Genomic DNA, 22,553 nt, shown 5'->3' with positions numbered 1-22,553 from the left:
ACCTTCCGGGAACTGACCAGCTCAGCCGGGGACCCTGAAGCCCCGGGCTGATGACAAGCGAAATATTTCGCAGAGTATAAATCTTTCATCTTGCAAATGCTCCTTTGGTGGGAAATCAGACAGTGGTGGGTAAGGAGGGGGTAGAATTCTTGCCCCAGCGAATAAAATGAAAGGATACAGTCTCCTGCCTTTGTTCTGTCCTTTGACGATGCCATCTTTGTGAAGGAGATTCTCTGCTTATGATGGGTCTACTGGCCATAACTGGCTCCCATAAGGGGGACATTGGTATCTCCCTTTAATTCACTCGTTGCTGTTGAGTCGATTCTAACTCATAGCAACCCTAAAGGACAAAGTAGAACTGCCCCACAGGGTTTCTAAGGAGCACCTGGTGGATTTGAACTGTCGACCTTTTGGTTAGCAGCCCTAGCTTTTAACCACTACACCACCAGGGTTTTTTTTTTTTTTTACAGGCAATGGAAATGAAGGAGGAGGAAAGAGAAAGAGAGAGATTGAGAGAGAGAGGGATTCCACAGTATGACTGTCTGACTGCTTCTAGGTCGTAAACTCTTCTGACAAAACCAAATAGAGGAACCTATGATACAGGTTCTTTCAATCAGTCTCTAATAAGAAACAATATGAACTGTTCCATGTAATATGCTTGCTCCGGGTCTTTGAAATAGACTCTTTACCATGAGCGCGTCTCACCTCCAAGGAGCCCTCATCTAAAGTGTTATTTTACAAAACTGTTATGAAGTGTCTGTGAGTGTGTGATTAACGTTGTGTTTTGACTTTTCTGTCTCCTCTCTATGTTGTTGTGCCTTTAGGATCTATTTAGAAAGGGAGAGAAGGAAAGGTCCCTAAGGAGCTGGGTGTGGGAGTATAGGGAGAAATGGGCAGGAAAGTGAGAGGAGTGAGATGACTAGAAGGTTCTCCTCCAAATTGCCAAGGTATAGGGAACCTGGAGTTGAAGTGTGGACCTCTTGACTGGGTTTGTTGGATGGTGTGAACCCTCTCTCTGTAATACCCTTTTCCAGGTATGAAATAAAGGTATTTGCTCAGTTTGTTGCGGCCAACAGTCCTTTGGGAGGAGAGCAAGGGGTTGTCAGATGGAAAACAAATAAATCCAGCTGGCAGCTTTGCCCTCTCCTAAAAGCCTGAGAAAGAGGTAAGGACCACCTAACAGTGGGCTTCCTTTGTGCCTCTGGGGTGATTACCAGTGGGTGTGAGGTGCACCCAGGTCTTGGAGATCCAGAGCGCAGGGCCTGCGAGGACCAAACATATGAGCTTGTCTGTCCCTCCTCACTGTTCTTCCTTCTGAAGATTAAAACTAGCCAGCTCCAACTAGGCTGAGTGAGATATTTCTTTCTTGACGGTCTTGGGGGCTACCTGCACCCCAAACTTGAGAGGCCTCCCTTGGCCTGGGAATGATCTGGTTTCTCTCTTGCTTCTGGGATCCTGAGATCAGATTCTGGTTTCTCTGAGACATGTGGAGATTTTCAGGCATCCCACAGCTGAAATTGATGTAAAAGTCTGCAAGCTGTCATCCCGGCTGTTTTTCCTATTGCATGTCTACTCAGACGTGGAAGTGAGCAAACTTGGGCCCCACGACATTGACTAATAGAGGTCAAAAGTCAACTGGACACCAGGGGTGGGAGATTTCTGGCCTCAGGCCTACATAAAAGTATTTCATCATCGGGGCAAGATTCAGAGCTGCCATAGCAAAGTTTTAGAGTCTCTACAAAAGCAATGAAAGAAAAGCTGCTCCCAGGAACACAGAAATAGCCTGTTACAGATTACAACACAGAAAAGTCTCCAGGTAAACCCTCAGCACTGCACACTGACTTTGTGCATTGCTTGGTAAGGCCCAGTTTATGGAAATGTTATACTTGAGCGCTAGAGTCTCTAGCTTGCCTGGCTATGATAATGGTGCCCATAATAAACATGTAGGGCCCCGTGCTAAGTGCATTAGATGCATTTTCTCATTTAATTCTCACAACAACCTTATGAGGTGGGTACTATCTCTATTGTTCAGATGAGAACACTTTGTGGATAAGTGTTACATTTAACACTTTGAGGTTTATGTCATCTGCCTAGGCTCCCCCAGCTGACCTCTAGAACGGGTGTTCTTACAGCCCCCTTTTAGCGATTCTTGCTGCTGTTGGGGAATACTCCAGGATGTTGTGCCTCGTGGATTTTCCTACCATGGGCTTATGGATGTGAGAGTAAAATCCTCCTTTTCATTTAGATTAACTGTGACAACAAATTAATTACGAGGCCATAGGGCTGAGAGACTTCAGCTCTCAAACAAGATGCTTAGTGAAATGAAAAACTGCTTCTTGACTTCCTTTTAACTGCATTAAATAGCAATATCGAATCTTCATGTATGTTCCTAGTTGTGGGTTTAGGACAACTTACTCTTTTTCTTTTTTCAGAGGTTTTTTGTTGTTGTTGTTGAGAATATACACACAGAACATACACCAATTCAACAATTTATACATGTATAGTTTGGTGACATTGATAATATGCTTTGAGTTATACAACCATTCTCACCCCCTTTTCCTGAATTGTTCCTCCTCCATTAACATAAACTCACTGCCCTCTAAGTTTCCTATCTAATCTTTTGAATTTCTGTTGCCAATTTGATCTTATATAGATAGATTTTAAAACAGTACGGTGCTCAAGGTAGTCATTCTTACTGTTATTGTCGTTAGGTGCCATCAAGTCAGCTTCAACCTATAGTGACCCCGTGCACAACAGAACAAAACACTGCCCGGTCCTGCGCATCCCCCCAATTATTGTTATGCTGAAGCCCATTGTTGCAGCCACCATGTCAATCTATCTCATTGAGGTTCTTCCTCTTTTTCGCTGATGCTCTGCTTTACCAAGCATGATGTCCTTCTGCAGGGACTGATCCCTCCTGACAACGTATCCAAAGTATATGAGACATAGTCTCGCCATCTTTGCTTCTAAGGAGCATTCTGGTTGTACTTCTTCCAAGACAGATTTATTTGTTCATTTGGCAGTCCATGGTATATTCAATATTCTTCGCCAACACCACAATTCGAAGGCGTCATTTCTTCTTTGGTCTTCCTTATTCGTTGTCCAGATTTTGCATGCATATGAGCTGATTGAAAACACCGTGGCTTGCGTCAGACGCACCTTAGTCTTCAAGGTGATCTCTTTGCTTTTCAACACTTTAAAGAGGTCTTTTGCAGCAGATTTACCCAAAGAATGGACCTTTTGATTTCTTAACTGCCGCTTCCATGGGTGTTGATTATGGATCCAAGTAAAATGAAATCCTGGACAACTTCAGTGTTTTCTCCATTCATCATTGATTGTTGGTCCATTTGTGAGGATTTTTGTTTTCTTTATGTTGAGGTGTAATCCATACTGAAGGCTGTGGTCTTTGATCTTCATCAGTAAGTGCTTCAAGCCCTCTTCACTTTCAGCAAGCAAGGTTGTGTCATCTTCCTCCAATTCTGATGCCTTGTTCTTCTTCATATAGTCCAGCTTCTTGGATTATTTGCTGAGCATACAGGTTGAAAAGGTATGAAAAAAGGATACAACCCTGATGCACACCTTTCCTGACTTTAAACAATGCAGTATCCCCTTGTTCTGTTGGAAAGACTGCCCCTTGATCTATGTACAGGTTCCTCATGAGCACAATTAAATGTTCTGGAATTCCCTTTCTTCACAATGTTATCCGTAATTTGTGAACCACACAGTCGAATGCCTTTGCATACTCAATAAAACACAGGTCAACATCTTTCTGGTATTCTTTGCTTTCAGCCAGGATCCATCTGGCATCAGCAATGATATTTCTGGTTCTGAGTTCTCTTTTGAATTCTTCTTGAATCTCTGGCAGTTCCCTGTCAATACACTGCTGCAGGCACTTTTGAATGATCTTCAGCAAAATTTTGCTTGTGTGTGATATTAATGATATTGTTCAATAATTTCCACGTTTGGTGGGCTCACCTTTCTTGGAAATAGGCGTAAATATAGATCTCTTCCAGTCAGTTGGCCAGGTAGCTGTCTTCCAAATTTCTTGGCATAGACGACTGAGTACTTCCAGTGCTGCATCCATTTGTTGAAACATCTCAACTGATATTCCATCAATTCCTGGAGCCTTGTTTTTTGCCAGTGCCTTCGGTGCAGCTTGGATTTCTTCCTTCAGTACCATTGGTTCCTGCTCATATAGCGCCTCCCGAAATTGTTGAAAGTGACCAATTCTTTTTTGGTGTAGTGACTGTGTATTCCTTCCATCTTCTTTTGATGCCTCCTGAATCGTTTAACATTTTCACCATAGAATGCTTCAATATTGCAACTCCAGGCTTGAATTTTTTCTTCAGTTCTTTCAGCTTGAGAAATGCAGACTGTGTTCTTCCTTTTTAGTTTTCGATCTCCAGATCTTTGCACATGTCATTATAGTACTTAACTTTGTCTTCTCAAGCTGCCCATTGAAGTTTTCTCTTCAACTCTTTTGCTTCATCATTTCTTCCTTTAGCTTTAGCTACTTGATGTTCTAGAGCAACTTTTAGAGTCTCTTCTCACGTCTATTTTGGTCTTTTCTTTCTTTCCTGTCTTTTTAATAACCCCTTTCTTTCTTCGTGTATAATGTCCTTGATGTCATTCCACAATTTGTCCGGTCTTCAGTCATTAGTGTTCAACGTGTCAAATCTATTCTTGAGATGGTGTCTATATCCAGGTGGGATATACTCAAGGTTTTACTTTGGCTCTTGTGTACTTGTTCTAGTTTTCTTCGGTGTCAACACGAACTTGCATATGAACAATTGATGGTCTGTTCTGCAGTCCGCCCCGGCCTTCTTCTGACTGATGATATTGAGCTTTTCCATCATCTCTTTCCACAGATGTAGTCGGTTTGATTCCTGTGTATTCCATCTGATGAGGTCCATGTGTATAGTCACTATTTATGTTGGTGAGAAAAGATATTTGCAATGAAAAAGTCCTTGGTCTTGCAAAATTCTATCATGTGATCTCCGGCATTGTTTCTGTCATCAAGGCCGTATTTTCCAATTACCAATCCTTCTTCTTTGTTTCCAACTTTTGCATTCCAATCTCCAGTAATTATCAATGCATCTTGATTGCATGTTTGATCAATTTCAGACTACAGAAGCTGGTAAAAACCTTCAATTTCTTCATCTTTGGGCCTTAGGGCTCATGTGTAAATTTGAATAATAGTTGTATTAACTGGTCTTCCTTGTAGGTGTATGGATTAATATCCGTGGATTGACATTACTGACAGTGTTGTACTTCAGGATAGACCTTGAAATGTTCTTTTTGATGATGAATGCCACACTATTCGTTTTTAAGTTGTCTTTCCCGGAATAGTAGACCATATGATTGTCCAATTCAAAATGGCCAATACTAGTGCATTTCAGCTCACTAATGCCTAGGATATCAACGTTTATGTGTTTCATTTCATTTTTGATGACTTCCAATTTTCCTAGATTCATAGTTCATACATTCCACGTTCCTATTATTAATGGATGTTTGTAGCTGTTTCTTCTTGTTTTGAGTTCTACCACGTCAACAACTGAAGGTCCTGAAAACTTGACTCCACCCACGTCATTAAGGTCGACTCTACTTTGAGGAGGCAGCTGTTTCCCAGTCATCTTTTGAGTGCCTTCCAACCTGAGGGGCTCATCTCCTGACACTATATTAAACAATGTTCCACTGCTATTCATAAAGTTTTCACTGGCTAAATATTTTCAGAAATAGACTGCCAGTTCCTTCTTTCTAGTCTGTCTTATCCTGAAAGCTCAGCTGAAAGCTGTCTGCCATGGGTGACCCTGCTGGTATTTGAATATCAATGGCATAGCTTCGAGCATCATAGTGACACGCAGGCCCCCACGGTATGACAAACTGACAGATTTTAAAAGAGTACAGTGCTCATGGCAGACATTCTTACTAGTTAAGGTAAACTGTGGTTTGGTTTTAAGGAGACTTTGGGGATATTTTTGGTTTAAGGTTTAAAGGTTATCTCAAAGCAATAGTTCAGGAATTCATCCAACCTCCATGGCTCCAGAAAGTCTGGAGGTCATGAAAATTTGAAAATATGTTCTGTAGATTCTCCCTTTTGATTAGGATTCATCTATAGAATCTTTGATCAAAATGTTCAGTAATAGTAGTTGGCACCATCCAGTTCTTCTGGTCTCAAGACAAAGGTAGCAGTTGTTCACGGAGGCAATCAGCCACATGCTCCATTTCTTCCTCCTATTCCTGACTCTTCTTCTTTGGGCTCCAGGTGAATAAAGACCAGTTGTTACACCTTGGGCTGCTTGCAAGCTTTTAAGATCTCAGGCACTACACAATGAACTAGGAGGTAGGACAGAAGTACTAAATGCAATAATTAGGCCATTTAACTGGGATGAAACTATGACCCTAAATCTCCAAACCAAGGAACAAAATTTCTTGAGGTGTTTGGTCATTCATAAGCAGCCTCAGCAGCTACCCTTTTTTTTTTTGTAATTGTTGTAACTATGTCTGTCACACAACTTTTGCCGTTTCACCTTTTTTTCTTACAACTTGTTGACAGCAATTACGATAATTGATTATGTAACCCTACCCTTAATCTATGTGATTTTTCCATCACCATATGTGGTATAGTGGTTAGGGGTTAAGAGCTATAGCTGCTAACCAAAAGGTCGGTGGTTCAAATCCATGAGGCGCTCCTTGAAAACCCTGTGGGGCAGTTCTACTCTGTCCTATAGTGTCGCTGTGAGTTGCAATCGACTTGGTGGCAGCAGGTATTTTTTTTTTAATTATACGTTAAAGAAGAAAGTTTACAGAACAAACTAGTTTCTCATTAAACAGTTAGTACGCAATTATGACATTAGTTAACAACCCCATGACATATCAACACTCCCTTCTCAGCCTTGGGTTCCCTATTGCCAGCTTTCTTGTGCCTTCCTGCTTTCTAGTCCTTGCCCCTGGGCTGGTGTGCCACTTTAGTCTCGTTTTGTTTTATGGGCTTGTCTAATCTTTGGCTGAAGGGTGAACCTCAGGAGTGGCTTCATTACTGAGCTAAAAGGGTATCTGGGGGCCATACTCTCAGGGTTTCTCCAGTCTCCGTCAGGCCAGTAAGTCTGTTTTTTTTTTGTGTGTGTGTGAGTTAGAATTTTGTTCTACATTTTCCTTCAGCTCTGTCCAGAACCCTTTATTGTGATCCCTGTCAGAGCAGTCAGTGGTGGTAGCTGGACACCATCTAGTTGTACTGGACTCAGTCTGGTGGAGACCGTGGTTGATGTGGTCTGTTAGTCCTTTGGACTAATCTTTCACTTGTATCTTTAGTTTTCTTCATTCTTCCTTGCTCCTGAAGGGGTGAGACCAGTGGAGTATCCTAGATACCTAGATAATGTGTTTGTAACAACTGTGCTGTGCCTCTTCTCCATCTGACCTTCTCCTGTATAATTAGTTTTGACATATCTTTTATTTTTTGGATGGGGGAGGGGAAGGTTCTCACCTTTCTGGATAAAGACATAATATGTTTGTTCAACTTAAAGGAGGTTAGAGCTAAACTTAATCCTGCGAGCCCCTACAGCCTTCAGATTTCAGAATCTTGCCTTGTGGAAGGTCATGGAGAGGTTTGAGGATTTGTGATGTTTTTATTTTATTCGGTATTCCAAATGCACTACTTCTTTTTTTTTTTTTCCTCTAAGGAATGTGATAGTACTTTAGTTAATTGTAAAATAACTTGTATAGTAATAGCACCAAGTTAGCCTATATATTTTACAGGACTGTGTATATTTTTACTTTTCTAGGCCTATATATTTTAGTATATAACTTACAAAATTTTTATGAAATGTTTGCGAGGTTGTGATTAGCATTGTGTTTTCACTCTTCTGGCCCCTGTATATGTTGCTATGTCTTTAGGATCTATTTAAAAAGAGAAAGAAGGAAGGGTCCCTGTGGGGCTGTGGGTAGAAATGAAGGAAGCCAATTAGCAGAGGTGCAGGGAAGGGAGAAGACTGGGATGACTAGAACCCTACAGCTTGGTCGTTGTTTCCTTGACAACAAAGATTATTGGTGTGCCTCTCAACACCCAACAGAATTTCGGAATGCAATAATGAGATTTCAGGACACATTTCTTTATTTTATTATTATATTTTAAAATATTTTTATTACTACAAAAACATGTGTTCTGTGTAGAACAAATAGATAATATGAAAATACAAAAACAAGAAAGACAAAAACACCTAGAATTGTACCACTCTGTTATAACTGTACCAAAACAATATCCACAGAGTTTTGTTTGTGAAAGATCATGAATCAAAAATTTTATACCCAGCCAGTTTGTCTTTCAGATGTGAAAGCAACAAAAATATTCTCTAATAGACAAAATTAAAAAAAAATGTATCAATCGTATATCTTTGTCGAAAAACATGCTTGAAGATAAATTCTAGTTGACTGAGAGGTGGATTGGTGCTACAGTGAGAGGTCAAAATAAAAAAGAAAGAGTATAAAAAAGTCTGGAAGCAAATGCTTAAACCAGATAATGTACATCTATTTTAATATCTAGATGTTATTGTGTTGTTGTGTGCTATCGAGTTGATTCCAACTCATAGTGACCCTATACGATAGAGTAGAACTGCCCCATAGGGTTTTCTAGGCTGTAAATATTTACAGGAGCAGATCCCCAGGTCTTTTCTTCCAAGGAGGAGCCACTGGTGGGTTTGAACTGCTGACCTGTTGGTTAGTAATCAAGCACTTTACCATTGCACCACCAGGACTTCTTTATATCTAGATAACTATAAATAATAATTAGGTTTTATAGACAAATGCTGCAATTGTATTTCTATTTACAAACTCAGAGAAAATGTAAAAAATCATTCTGAGAAGATACACAGTGTAAAAATACTGATAATGGTAAGCTGTATCTATAGTTCCGGCTTGTATTAGCAAAGTCTAGGAAGAAAGTTCTGGGAACGGGTCGGGGAGGAGGAGTGGGAGGTGACAGGATGAGGAGAAATGGGTGGGTGGGGGATTCAAGGCATTTGCCTTGAATAATGCTAATCACTTATACCTGGAATTTGTTTATACTCTGCAAAATAAAAAGCTACCCAGGTATTTTGAAACATGTTCAAATTAATCAAGGACGGTGATTGTCATTTTAAGTAATATTATTCCTTAAAAAATTTAGCTAAGTAACGTCATGGCTTTTTAGACTACTATACAATTTCTGCATTTTGTTTGCTCTCAGTCTTTGTCCTCCGTCTGGGCTCCTGTCCTGCTGCTATGCCCACTTTGGTGTGCATTTCTCAAGGTGACCATAATGAAGGAAAGCATGTATTCTGTCTGCTTAAGACTTGCACCTGACTGCCTAACTGATACTAGAGTTTAACAGATCGTTTAATTTACTGTTTCCCCATGCTTTGTTTGCAAGTCATAATCGTCAAGTTGAAGCTGGAATTATATGTTGTTGTTTTTGGGTGCTGTCAAGTTGGTTCTCACTGATAGCGACCCCATGTGACAGAGTAGAACTGCCCCATAGGGTTTTCTTGGTTGTCATCTTTAAGAGAGCAGATTGCCAGGTCTTTTTCCTGTGGAACGTCTGTCTGAGTGGGTTCCAAATTTCAACCCTCTGGGTAGCAGCTGTTGTGCCACCATGGCTACTTTGGAATTGTACGGGTGTGTGTATATCTCCTTAAGAAAACACAGTAAATATATTGAAATTTACCAAAATTCTGATTGAATTCTAATTCTGATTGAATTCACACCTAATACTTTTTGAATATAGCCTTTCTTATAATATGGAGGACACCTGTATTGGGCACAGCTTCTTTTACTGTGTGTGTATATGAGTGAGGTGGGTGGGAGGACCAGGAAGAATTCACAAAGTGTTCAGATGAGGACTGATAAGAATCTCTCTACTAGAAGGCCAGTTGTGCAAAGTCTAGTCAACACTTCTGTGAAGAAGTTAGCAACCTCCCAGCTTGACTGTTTCTTCTCCTGATGGTGGTAGGGTTGTCAAGCCTCATTACTGGAAAGTTCGTCCTGTTAGATTTCCACTTAGAGCAGAAGGATGTGTTGGAAAATAGCTCAGACTCTATGAACATTAGGGCATCAAATTTAGGCAATGACATTCCAAGTGGTGGTCAAGGAGTTTGTTATAGCTTCGTTTGAAAACATAAAGACTAATAAACAAAGAGTCACCATATGTGCATACTGCTGGGTTGGATTCAGCAGATTTATTCTTGGCTGAATAATGAAGTGTGGTTGGCATGAATTCTAAGGTTGAAACAGAAGTAAAAACAAAACCAGCAATGGGCAGATGGTTAAAATATATAGTATTATATACACTAGCCAGGCTATACTGCATTAATACATAAACCCAGAAACTTCAGGGATTAAAGAAAAAGTACATTTCTTATTTGCAAAAACTTTAATATAGGTTAGGTGATTCTTCCAGGCAACATTCCTTACATCCTTCTTAACAGGTGGCTTCCAGGATGGCCAAGGCAAGGGAGTAGAGATCAATTCTTTATGCCTTGACCCAGAAGAAGCACATATCTCTTCTGCACATATTTCGTTTGTTATAACTAGTCACATGGTCCTGCCCAGCTGCAAGGGAGCTGGAAGTGTAGACTTCCTGTATGGCCAGGGAGGAGTGAAGAACTGGAGGTGGGTGAACACCAGAAGCTTCTCCTACATGGAGGAATTTAGTGCATACAGTTGGAGCAGAATCCTGGGACTGGTCAGAGTCAGATATTATGGGTATTCACCAGGGATGCCAAAAGTCTAGGGAATCAAGTTTGTGACACCACTTTCTTCTTTAAAACAATGATAACTTGCACAGCTCATGATCACTTACATATAGGGAAGGGACACTGTCCCTACCTCTAGGTCAACTTCAACTTGGACTGATGTATGTTGAACCTAATAAGTTCTTAGTAAATTTTTATTAAATAAATTACCCTCTTCTAATATCTTCCTTGACTACTGGTCCTGCCTAAGGAGATGCGGTGATTAATCTTATGTGTCAGCTTGGTTAGGCTATGGTGTCCAGTTGTTTGGTTAAATACTATCCTAGATGTTGCTATGAAGATATTTAGATGTGATTGATGTTTATAATCAGTTGACTTTAAGTAAAGAAGACTACTGTCCATAATGTGGGTGGACCTCATATAATCAGTTGAAGGCTTTAAAGAGCAAAAACTGAGGTTTCCCAAGGAAGGAAGAAATTTTGCTTCAAGAAATCCTGCTGAGTTTCCTTCCTGTTGGCCCACCCTAAAGATTGTAGGCTTGCAAGCCCATATGATGACCCAATTTCTTAAAATGAACCTCTCTCTCTTTACACATTCAAATATACATATTGGTTCTGTTTCTCTAGAGAATTCTATCTAGGGATTACTCTTCAGATTTGGGCTCCTGAGTCCAGTTTGGCTCATCTCGCTGATGTCCTGACATCCTTCCATCCTTGTGGTGTTTGTCTTGGTTCCAGGTTCTTATGCTGTTTGTGAGACCCACAGCTGAATGGCACAGATGGTAAGGGTGTAGTAAGACCTTACTAGGACATGGTTCTCTAGACTTCCAAATGCCCTCCTGCTGGACTATTATGGACATGCTGATGCAGGGCCTACATAAACCAGAAATGTCATTGCTCCTTGGTGAACTCCTACTGCTTCCCAGTAGTGTAGTGGTTAAGAGAGTAGTTTCAGGAGACAAACTGTCTGGGCCCAAATCCTGCCGGTATCACTAACAAACAGCAAGGTATTGACAGAGTGACTTAAACTCTCCGTGCTTCAGCTTTCTCATCTGTGGGTATAATCATAATACCTGCCTCTCAGAGTTGTTGTGTGATTATGTGAGTTAATACATGCAAAGCATTTAGGACAGTGCCTGGTGAATAGGAAGTGATTAAGAAAATATTGGCTATTACCATTCTCCTTCAAGACTCAGCTCCAATGTACCTGAAGCTTACCCGAACTTCCTTCTTTTCTGCGTTCCTTCAGCACGCTGCTAATGCCACTGTTATAAAATTTATCATGTTGTAATGTAACTATTGGAGTCCCTGAGTGGTACAAACAGTTAACTTGCTCGGCTGCTAACCAAAACTCTGGTAGTTCGAATCTACCCAGAGGTACCTTGTAAGAAAGTCCCAGAGATCTACATTAGAAAAATTAACTATTGAAAACTCTGTGGAGCACAGTTCTACTCTGACACGTGTGGGGTCACACACGGGGTTACCATGAGTTGGATTTGATTTGACAGCCACTGGTACTGGTAATGTAATTATTAATTTATCCATTCTCCTTTCCCATTAGACTGAGGCTAATCAAGGATGATGCACTGCTCACCATTTACTCTAGTTTTGGACAGAGTGACATGCAAAATACATTAGCACAAGTTTTATGAATTGGCGGGTAGAGCCGGGGTGATAGAAATTGCTAGAATTCACCAATATCCAGTGCCCCTCTCTTTCCTGGGCACAAAGCAAAGCTACGTTTCCCATCTCCCTACATATCTAGATGAACCATGTAACTGAGTTCTGGCCAATGGAATGTGGGTGGGAGTGCTATGTGCCTCTTTAGGCCTGGTCATAACTCACTGCGCAATCTTCCACGAGCTCTTGCTCTCCCTCCCATTCAATTGGCTGGAACATAGTGGAGATCAGATCCCTGAGTCACCACGTGGGGAAGAGGGGTCTGGACTTTTTAAATTTTCTCAGGCTTCTGAAATTCTAGCCTGTTATAGCAGCTAGTGTGTTTACCCTGGCTAATAAAGCTAGGATCGGGGCACAACAGAAATTATGCTGCAGACTTCATGGCATGATACGACTCAACCCACTGACAAAGGCTGCTGAGCCCTGAGCAGCTTATGGGACCTGCCCACATGAGAACCAGAAATGTAAAGAAGCAACTGAAACCCAAGGAAAGGCTAGTGATACCTGAAGAGGGATGAAAGAAGTGGAGAAGCCAGTCTGCCCACCCTCTCCTTCGCAAGGAGACAGTTGCCACTCAGCAGTTTAGTGAGACCTTATCAAGATCTTAGCTTTGCCTTGTGCCCAGGAAAGAGAGGAGAACTGAATATTGGTGAATTCTAGCAATTTCTATCAGCCTGAATCTGCCTGTCAATTCAGCAATCTGATTTGGGTCACACGTGGACTTCGCTGAGCCTCTTATTATCTCCCCCTCCTCTCCCAAGTGTGAGCAGCCACTGAGTCACATTCTCCTCTTCAGGGAAGCTACGCAGAGAAAAAGCTGCCTTTCCTTTCACTACACAAAGCATCATCATGAGAAACGATTACAGATCCTTTTTGAGTTTTGGTTCCTTCCTAGGTACCTATTGTCCTAGTAAATGGAACTGCTCGAGACACAAAAGCATTTATTTCCTCTTTTAGCTAATTTAATTTTTATAGTCCTGGTGAAAAAATATTTTAGGTTTTTATTCTTCTAATGCAATTTTAAGATAGTTTATTCTTGGATTCAATTTTGTTTTCATTTTCCAGAAAATCAATTTAATTCACAGAAGGTTCATTCATTTAACGGCGTTCCTTGCACGTGGTTAACGCTTAAGCATCCGATCAAATGTTCCTTTTAGCAGTATCTTCACCAGGCTCCATCAGAGAAGGCGTGCGATGGGGAAACCCTCTAGGCCTGGCAAAGCCTCTTGATCCATCTGAACTGATAGAAAAGGGAAAACCTGTCCGAATTGGTGAAATTGAGCGGCCAACTATTTTGGAAAGAGATTCCTGTGTGATTTCAAGTTGATCAAACTAAATATATGAAAGTATAGCCTAATGAAGACTTTTAAATTATTTCTTTTATCTAGCATTTCAGTAGTTGATGCAAACGGGTGGCACAAATGGTTTGCTCTTGTTTGTTAACCTAAAGGTTGGTGGGTCAAACCTACTCAGCAGCACTGAGCAAGAAAGCCTAGCGATCTGTTTCTGTGAAGATTGCAGCCAAGGAAACACTATAGAGCAGTTCTACTCTGTCACTTGGGGTCACTATGAGTTGGAATCGACTCGAAGGCAATGGGTTTGGTTTGTTGTTGTTGTTAGGTGCTCTGAAGTTAGCTCCAACTCATAGTGACACTAGGACAGAGCGTAGAACTGCCCCATAGGGTTTCCAAAGGAGTGACTGGTGGATTTGAACTGCCAGCCTTTTGGTTAGCAGCTAAGCTCTTAACCCCTATACCACCAGGGCTTCATATACATACGTGTGTGTGTATATATATGTACATATATATGTGTGTGTATGTATATATATATATATATAATTATACATTTATACGGAGCCCTGGTGGTATAGGGGTTAAGAGCTCAGCTGCTAACCAAAAGATTGGCAGTGTGAATCCACCAGCTGCTCCTTAGAAACCCTATGGAGCAGTTCTACTCTCTGTCCTTCAGGGTCACTATGAGTTGGAATCAACTTGACGGCGATGGGTTTCTTTTTTTTGGGGGGGGGTTTCTTTTTTTAAATTGTATTTATATATATATGAAGCACTGGTGTCACAGTGGTTTAAGTGCTCGAATCCACCAGCTGTTTCTTGGAAACCCTGTGAGGCAGTTCTACTCTGTTCTATAGGTTCACTATGAGTCGGAATCAACTCAACGGCAATGGGTTTGTTTTGTTTTTTTTTTGGTTTATATATGAAGATGCAGCAAAGAATACATAGAATGTGGAATCAGGAAAGTAGGAAAAGAAAATAGGCAGAGGCTGGCAGAGGAAAGACGGTAGAAGTTGGAGCAGACATAGAATAACTGGAAACTTTGAAACTGTTGGGGCCACCTTGTAGGTGAACGGCCATTGGTGTACCTATGCCCGACAGCAGCTGTTCAGTGACAGGGCACGGGCCATTCACGGGGCCTGTGTTAATGACTTTGCTTGTAAATGGACGTTAGTGGGCATCTACACTTGCTCGCAGCTTCCTAAAAAGTGCCAGGTTTTTACAGAGCAGAAAAGTGAGTGAACCAGACAGCTTTTTCTCTCTGGTCTACTTATGCAGGAACAATTCGGGGGCCAGACCACCATAAATAATGCTGTTAATCTGATGACAAGTCCCCCAAGTATCTAGGAGGATTCAGGCAGTTTCTAAGATGAGAGCCTCAATTCTAGGACAGACTCCTTTTAGGAAAACAGGATCCATTAAAACATTTTTGGCCAGATTTATCAAAGAGATAGCAAAGCAGAAGAGAGTGTCTTGAGCAATGTGAACACAGGAGAGATAGCTTTGGTGGGAATTAATGCTGGAGAAGTGCCACATGGCCGTGTGTGTGTGTGTGTGTGTGTGTGTGTTGAGGGGCACTTTATGAAGAGATGTTAAGCAATGGGAGTTTGGGAGTCTGGGACCTGGCATTCAGAGAGCACATTGGTGACCTGGCCAAGCATGTAGTGTTTTTTAATTAATTAAAAAAAAAAAAAACTCTTATTTTCTTAAAAAAAAGAAAAAAGTGGATCTGGAGGGTGCGGGCTTTTTGGAGTAAGTAGTGTATGTATCTCTGTGTGTGTGTGGGATGCATACAGCAAGACCCACTGGTCACCATGGGCCAATATCTGTGCATGGTCACCTGGCTCTACAGCAAAGATCATTTGTGAGCCCACAGTTCTTTAAGTGAAGCAGGTTCAGGTGGGACATGGTAGCTCTCCTTACTGCCTCCAGGGCCATCTGTGGAAGAAGTTGGATCGTCGAAGGATTTATTGATTTCATTGGAGGATATCTGGGAAGACTCTGAGTCTTCCAAGTGTCTTCTCCAATGAGGGCCTTAGCAGTTGAAAATCCAACATGGGATTATCGTTGCTTTAGATAAATAATTCCCTCTCCCTGAATGGGCTCTTAAATGCAAGATTCGCATTGGAGGGCTAACAGCTATCAAGTCAGCATCAGCTTAGGGAATGCTAGTTTATCGGTTGTTGTTATGTTGTTAGCTGCTGTTGAGTTGCTCTGACTCATGGCAACTTTGTGTATAACAGAACGAAATGTCGCCTGGTCCTGTGTCATCTTCACAATCACTGGTGTGTTTGCACCTTCAAGCTCCATGTTGGACACTGAGCTGTTGTGAGCCATAAGATTTTTGTTGGCTAATTTTCAGAAGTAGATCACCAGGCCTTTCTTCCTGGTCTGTTATAATCTGGAAGCTCCACTGAAACCTGTCTATCACGACTGACCCTGCTCGTATTTGAAATACTAGTAGCATAGCTTCCAGCATCATTGCAACATGCAAGTCATCACAGTATGGCAAACTGACAGATGGGTGGTGGCATTTATTGGTAGGGACCCAGTATTAATTCAACCCTAGGGGATACAGAGAGACCCTACTCTCGTGGAAATTACATCCTAGCAGAATTCTGCCCCTAGTACCTGAGCTGTTCAAATGGGAAAGGAAGGAAGGCAGATTGGACACTGCACAGAAAAGGGGGCAGAGGGGCTGGATATGGAAGATAGAGGGAATGAATTCACAATTTGCAGTAGGCCAAGTCATCCCAGTAGCAAAGATCTGGGGACTCTGGAAAGTAAGAGAGCCTTTGACCTGAGAGGTAGAATCCAGGTTTTTTGGACTCCCTGGGTAAGCAGGGATGCCTGTCCCTAGTTTCCTCAAGATGCTTTTTGATGCAGCCACACTGGACCCTCTGAGGGCTCAGCCTGTAGGTGCAGTGTGAGTGCTCCACCTCCGCTGCCCATTAATTTCATGTTGGGACAGAAGAGAAAGCAGGAACATCTTATATCTCCACAGTGCTTACAAATCCCCTTCACGTACGTTTACGTGGTTTGAGCCTCGAGTTGACCCTGTGGTGTGGGCAGAAGAGTTGTCCTTCCCACTGCATGTCCATCCCCAGAGCATGCTGGCACAGGGGGGAGGGAAATTGCATTAAGTTGAATGACCCGTCTCAGAAGTTGCTCAGGACCTTTCTGCACAGCCTTGCTGCCCTCTTATGGGTTCCCTTGTTGTTTTGGGGTCACCCATGGCATCTCACTTGGGCTCAGGGTTCAGGCCCCACATGTTCCTTGGGCAGATACATGGCTCCTACTCATTTCCAGGCCAATGGTGTTGCTCCCAGTGCCGGTGCGGGGACTGACGTGGAGCGCAGCCCTTCGCTATCCTCATTCCTTCTCCAGGAACCATGCTCCTGGACTCCTCCCTTCTCCAGTGAAGAAACGCTGAACAAAGGCATTTGGAGGAATGGGTGTCGTCCACACTAGATGTGTTGAAGTCTCAGTTTTGAAGGCATCATGCACACACACACACACACACACACACACAAACATGCACATATGTGTACATACTCTGGGACTCAGAGAAATGAACTAACCTGTTTCAGGCCAGGCATTTTAAAAATAAACTGGGATACAGAACCCAGGACTTTTGACTCCAAGTCTAACATCCTTCCCTTTGCTTCACCTGACTTAAATAAAAAAAAAAATTATAAAAAAGTTGGACAGATATGCAGAACCGTCTGCCAGAAGGTTGGACCAGACTCACTTTGGAAAGCCTGCTTTTTGCCTCATTCTACACGGATTAGGGAGGCTGCCATACCCAGCACTGGGAACCATCAGGGGAGTCTGAGGAATAACAGGGGCTTTGTCATAGGAGGGCTCTGAAGTCTTCCCTGAGTTTGTGAGTCGTGTCAGTGTTTTCATTATTTTTGCCTGCGGTTTGTAACTTGTCATAAGAATTAGTTCTGGCTTAATCAGGGGCCTTATGTTGGGGTAAGAGGAGGAAGTGTTGTGGCCTCTCAAAATGCCTTTTATAAGATGGTGACACTCTAGGTCTTGGCAGATACTGGTGGGAACAGTAGCATGTGGGAAGGAACGATCCCTCAGATGTTCCGAGTTCAGCTTCTTCTTGCCCTCTAACTTGGAGCTTGCCTAAAAGTCTCTTGGGGGAGTAGGAACCGTTCTTTTTTTTTTTTTTTAATTTGTGCTTTTCCCCCCTTCCGTTCTTTTAAAAAATCTCTTTATTTAGGAATATATTGCCTGAAAAAGGTCCCTGGGTGGCACAAACAGTTTGCCCTTGACTACTGACCTAAAGGTTAGCGGTTGGAACCCACCCAGTGGTTCCGTGGAAGAAAGGCCTGGCGATGTGCTTCTATAAAGACTACAGCCAAGGAAATCCTATGGAGCAGTTATACTCTGTAGCACACGGGGTCGCCATGAGCTGGAATCCACTCGGGGGCAACAGGCTTGGTTTTAGTTTATTGCGTGAACACAAGAAGGCTGCCGGGCAGAATGTTAGGTTGCTTCTTTCCTAACGCACTCGGAGAGGGGCCTTCAGTCCTCAGGTTTATTTTCAGTTTGTCTCTGGGACTTTAAAAAGTTTCTCCTCTTAAACCAAATCATACCTGGCCTGTGTCCATTCTCTCTTTGTTCTGCTTATTGGAGCCACTGATTCATACTGAAGTGTTAATGGGTTAGAGTGTGATGCTACGTCAAGTTCCTTGAAAATGTTCTTGTATTTTCCTAGAGACACTCATTATCTCATCCCAAAGTCGTCTCTGACCAAGCCACAGAATCCTCCCTTTCTTCTGACATCCTAGGCAGTGACCCTAAAACTTTAGTGAGTACAGAGCCACTTGGACAGCAGGTCAATTATTGGGCCCGCCCCCAAAGATTCTGATTCAGTAGGTCTGGGGTGGGATCAGAAGCCCCTGGGTGACACAAATAGTAAATGCACTTGACTGCTAACCAAAACAGGTGGTTCGAGACCCCCCAGAGGCACCTTGGGAGAAAGGCGACCTACTGAAAAATCAGCCGTTGAAAACCTATGGAGCACAGTTCTACTCTGTGGTATATGGGGTTGCCATGAGCAGGAGTACACTTGAAGGACACTAGTTTGGGGCAGGACCTGAGAATTTGCATTTCTCACTAGTTCCCAGGTGCTGTAGATGCTGTTGTCCAGGGACACACAGAGTAGCGCTGCCCTAGGGGTCTCATTGACCACAACACTTATTAACCAATTCCCTCCTAAGCTGCCTTTTATCGATAATTTTTGTGTGTATGTGTGTCCTGATTCCTTCACTAGATTAAAAGCTCAGTGAGATCCATGGCTCCTGGCCTCTACCTTGTTGTTTTCAGGTGCCATCGAATAGATTTTTGACTCATAGCAATCCCATGTGACAGAGTACAATTGCTCCATAGGGTTTTCTAGGCTGCAGTCTTTACGGGAGGAGCTTTGGTGGCGGTAAGGATTAAGGCCTCAGCTGCTAATTAAAGGTTGGTAGTTCAAGCTCACCCGAGACCTGGTAACCTGCTTTCATAAAGATTACAGTCAAGGAAACCCTGAAGTGGCAGTTCTACTCTGTCATATAGGGTGGCTATGAATCAGAACCAACCTGATGGCATGCGACGACACCACCAGTCTTTACGGGAACAGGTCACCAGGTCTTTCTCCCACAGAGCAGCTGGGTGGATTCTAACTGCTGAGCTTGCGACTAGTGGCCAGTGCTTACCTGTTGCACCACCAGGGCTCCTTGCCCCTAGTTTAACCCGTTGCCGTTGAGTCACCTGTGACTCACAACAAACCTACAGGACAGAGTAGAACTGCCCCATAGGGTTTCCAAGGAGTGTCTGGTGGATTTGCACTGCTGTCCTTTTGGTTAGCAGCTGTATCATTTAACCACTGCGCCACCAGGCCTTCCAAATAGTGAGTATTCAATGCCTGCTGTTGAATAAATTAATGGAGAGACTTTCAAACATGCAGAAGGGGTATTTTTGAGAAAGATCTGTGGCCTTCATTATTTCTTATGTGGGACCATGACATCCTAAGGTACCTGAGAGTCATTTGGTTAACCTGTGAGCACCCTCTACCCTTTGCTCACACCTCAGGATTTGCCTTTCTGTACGGGGTACCAATAGGTCACACTGAGGTGGTGGTGATATAAAGAAGAGTTAGAAAATAAAATTTACACAGAATTCTAACACCCAGCCATAACCACTCTTACTTTTTCAGGTATATCTTTTTGTACTTATTTCTATGCAATATAGACATACCAGACAAAAATCTATTATATTATAATACTGTTTTTAAAATTTTTCCCCAATTTAACAATAATGGTGGACTATCCTGGTAAATAAAAACACTTTTGCTGCATTAATTCTGATGACAGCATCGTACTTCTTTGTAGGGATATACTACAAACCATGTCAACTCTTTCCTGTGGTGTGGGTTGTCCCAAGTTCTTAGAACCTCTAAGCAACTTCGAGAAGAATATCCTCATACGTACATCTTTGTGCATATCTGAGACGGTTTCATTAAAATTAATTAAGTAGGTTCTTTTTTTTTGTAATGTGTGCTTCAGATGTAATTCACAGGACATTTATGTCAGAAAGACTATATAAGAGATGGAGACTTCCCATTTAATAAGTACTATTGGTCACATCACCAGTCTCCCATTCTAAAATCAAAAGTGCATGAGGATAGAACAAGTTGTGCTGAAGTATTTTTATTTTGCGTGATTAATGGACTTAGGGTCATTGGTAAAGGGCCCTGTCAGCTATCACAGGACAAACGGCACTCTAGCACATGTAACGCAGGGAGATAGGGCTCTATTGTATATTTCTCAGATTGTTGCTTGCTCAAACATATCTTGAGTCTTTGGAAACTAAAGTGAGTTTCTAAACTAAGTGGAAGATCTTTTAATACTCTGTTTTAATATAAGTCTATCACAGTATCAGCAGATTAATTAAGAAATCTGCTGGTGATGATGTTAAGAAATTTGGCACATTTTCAACTCAGATTGACACTATTCAACACAGAGGCATAACTGATGTTTATTCAAGAATCCTAAGACATGTCACAGATTCTGTGGGGAACATCTGATATCTATAGAGTGCTCCAAATAAAGTCCTGGGAAAAAATATGTTCCAGACGGTTACAGATGTTCTCATATCAAATCATATTTCTATGAAAAGTTGTGTAGCTTATTTGACTGATGGCACAGCCAATGTGAAGGGACAATCTAATGTTTTCTTCCTGTTCAAAAATAATTGATTGTACTAACTTTATGGGTAGTGATAGTCACATACTTTGAGTCTTGCAATGGTGGATTTAGGAGGTGTCTGAACCTCCAGTTAATCCAGCAAGAAATTCAGTCAGTTGAGTCCACTTAGAACAATTTGCATGCTGTAAACCATGTGGAAACTCCCAGAATACTAACTGAATGTTTTACCAAGTTAAGTACATTTTATAGGTCCTCAGGTGTCACACCAGTGCGTACATGATCATTTCAGATGTTGCCTCTGAGGCATTAGACACGGTGGAGGGCTGAAAAAGGGGCTCTAACAAGTGTTGAAAGGCTGTGCCATTCCCTTGTGGAAACTCATGGAAGCTCAGTAGAACGTATTCCCACACTGAAGATCTGGTGTAAACGCCAGACCAAAGACATGGACTCCCACAGAATCACCAGGGAGGCTTGAGGCTTAGTTCTTTCTGAACATTTTAAATTAATTTGTCTGCATGAAAATTTGACCTGGAAATACTGAGGTTCAGAATACAGTTGGCATCAAAATAAGACAGAGTTAAGTAGATAGAAGTTGAAATATTTTATGAATAAAAGGAAAGCTCAAAGCAGAATATAACATACCGAGATTGTTTTAGAAGGTTCTTTACCTCAGTTGTCTTTTTATATGATTTGAGGGTGAATGGAGAAAATAAGCTACTATTCAATGACATTTTTATAGTATTTACATAATATCCATGTACTTACTCACCTGCCTAATGTTTTACTGAAATACCTCAAATATATTTTTAAAGAAGTATTTTTCATCTATTGAAATAATTCCTACTGAGATCTAAAATATCCACTTTGCAAAGCAAGGCTTGATTAGGCTTCAAGAAATCTAAAGAGTTATCACAGTTGGGTGTGGTCTAAACCCATTGCTGGTGAGTCGATTCCAACTAGTAGCGACCCTATAGGACAGAGTAGAACTGCCCCACAGGATTTCCAAGGAGTGGCTGGTGGATTTGAGCTTCTGACCTTTTGGTTAGCAGCCGAATGCTTAACCACTGTGCCACCAGAGCTCTTGGCTATCATAAATTGGTGTGCTTATCCCAGGTTTATGCAGGTGAATCAACAGTGACTTATGGAGTCAGGAAAAGGGAGACAACGGTGAAGCCTCAGGTGCTAAAGTTAGGCTGGGATTACGGTGATCGACCATTTGGTTTTCCTGAAGTTAAGTCATTTCCCAGGATGCAGGACTTTCAATGCTAAAACCAGGTCAGTCCTCCGTGGATTACAAAGACAGATTTTGTGGGAATGGACCCACCTCTCTGCCTAATCTTTTATGATCTTTCTCCTCTTCAGGGCTATCACTGAGGACCGTTTAACTAGGACTTCACTTGCCAATCAACATGGGGGGATGGGCACATGCATGTGCCTTACACAAAAGCATGCCCGTATCTCCCCGCACCACAATTTGCACAGTTGCATACGCACGTTGCGATTGTGTTTGCCTGAGACTCTGCATTCAGTATCCATGTTAGGAGCCAAAGAGGAACAGAGAGGCTCAAAGAAACGATCTTACAGTGAGGGCTTACTTGGTCCAAAGTACTCTTATAGGCATCGAAGGCACATGGGATGACTCGCTGCAGAGGT

Source organism: Elephas maximus, chromosome 17 (assembly GCF_024166365.1).
Source record: "Elephas maximus indicus isolate mEleMax1 chromosome 17, mEleMax1 primary haplotype, whole genome shotgun sequence".
Classification (NCBI taxonomy): Eukaryota; Metazoa; Chordata; class Mammalia; order Proboscidea; family Elephantidae; genus Elephas; species Elephas maximus.
This window is presented reverse-complemented; position numbering follows the sequence as displayed.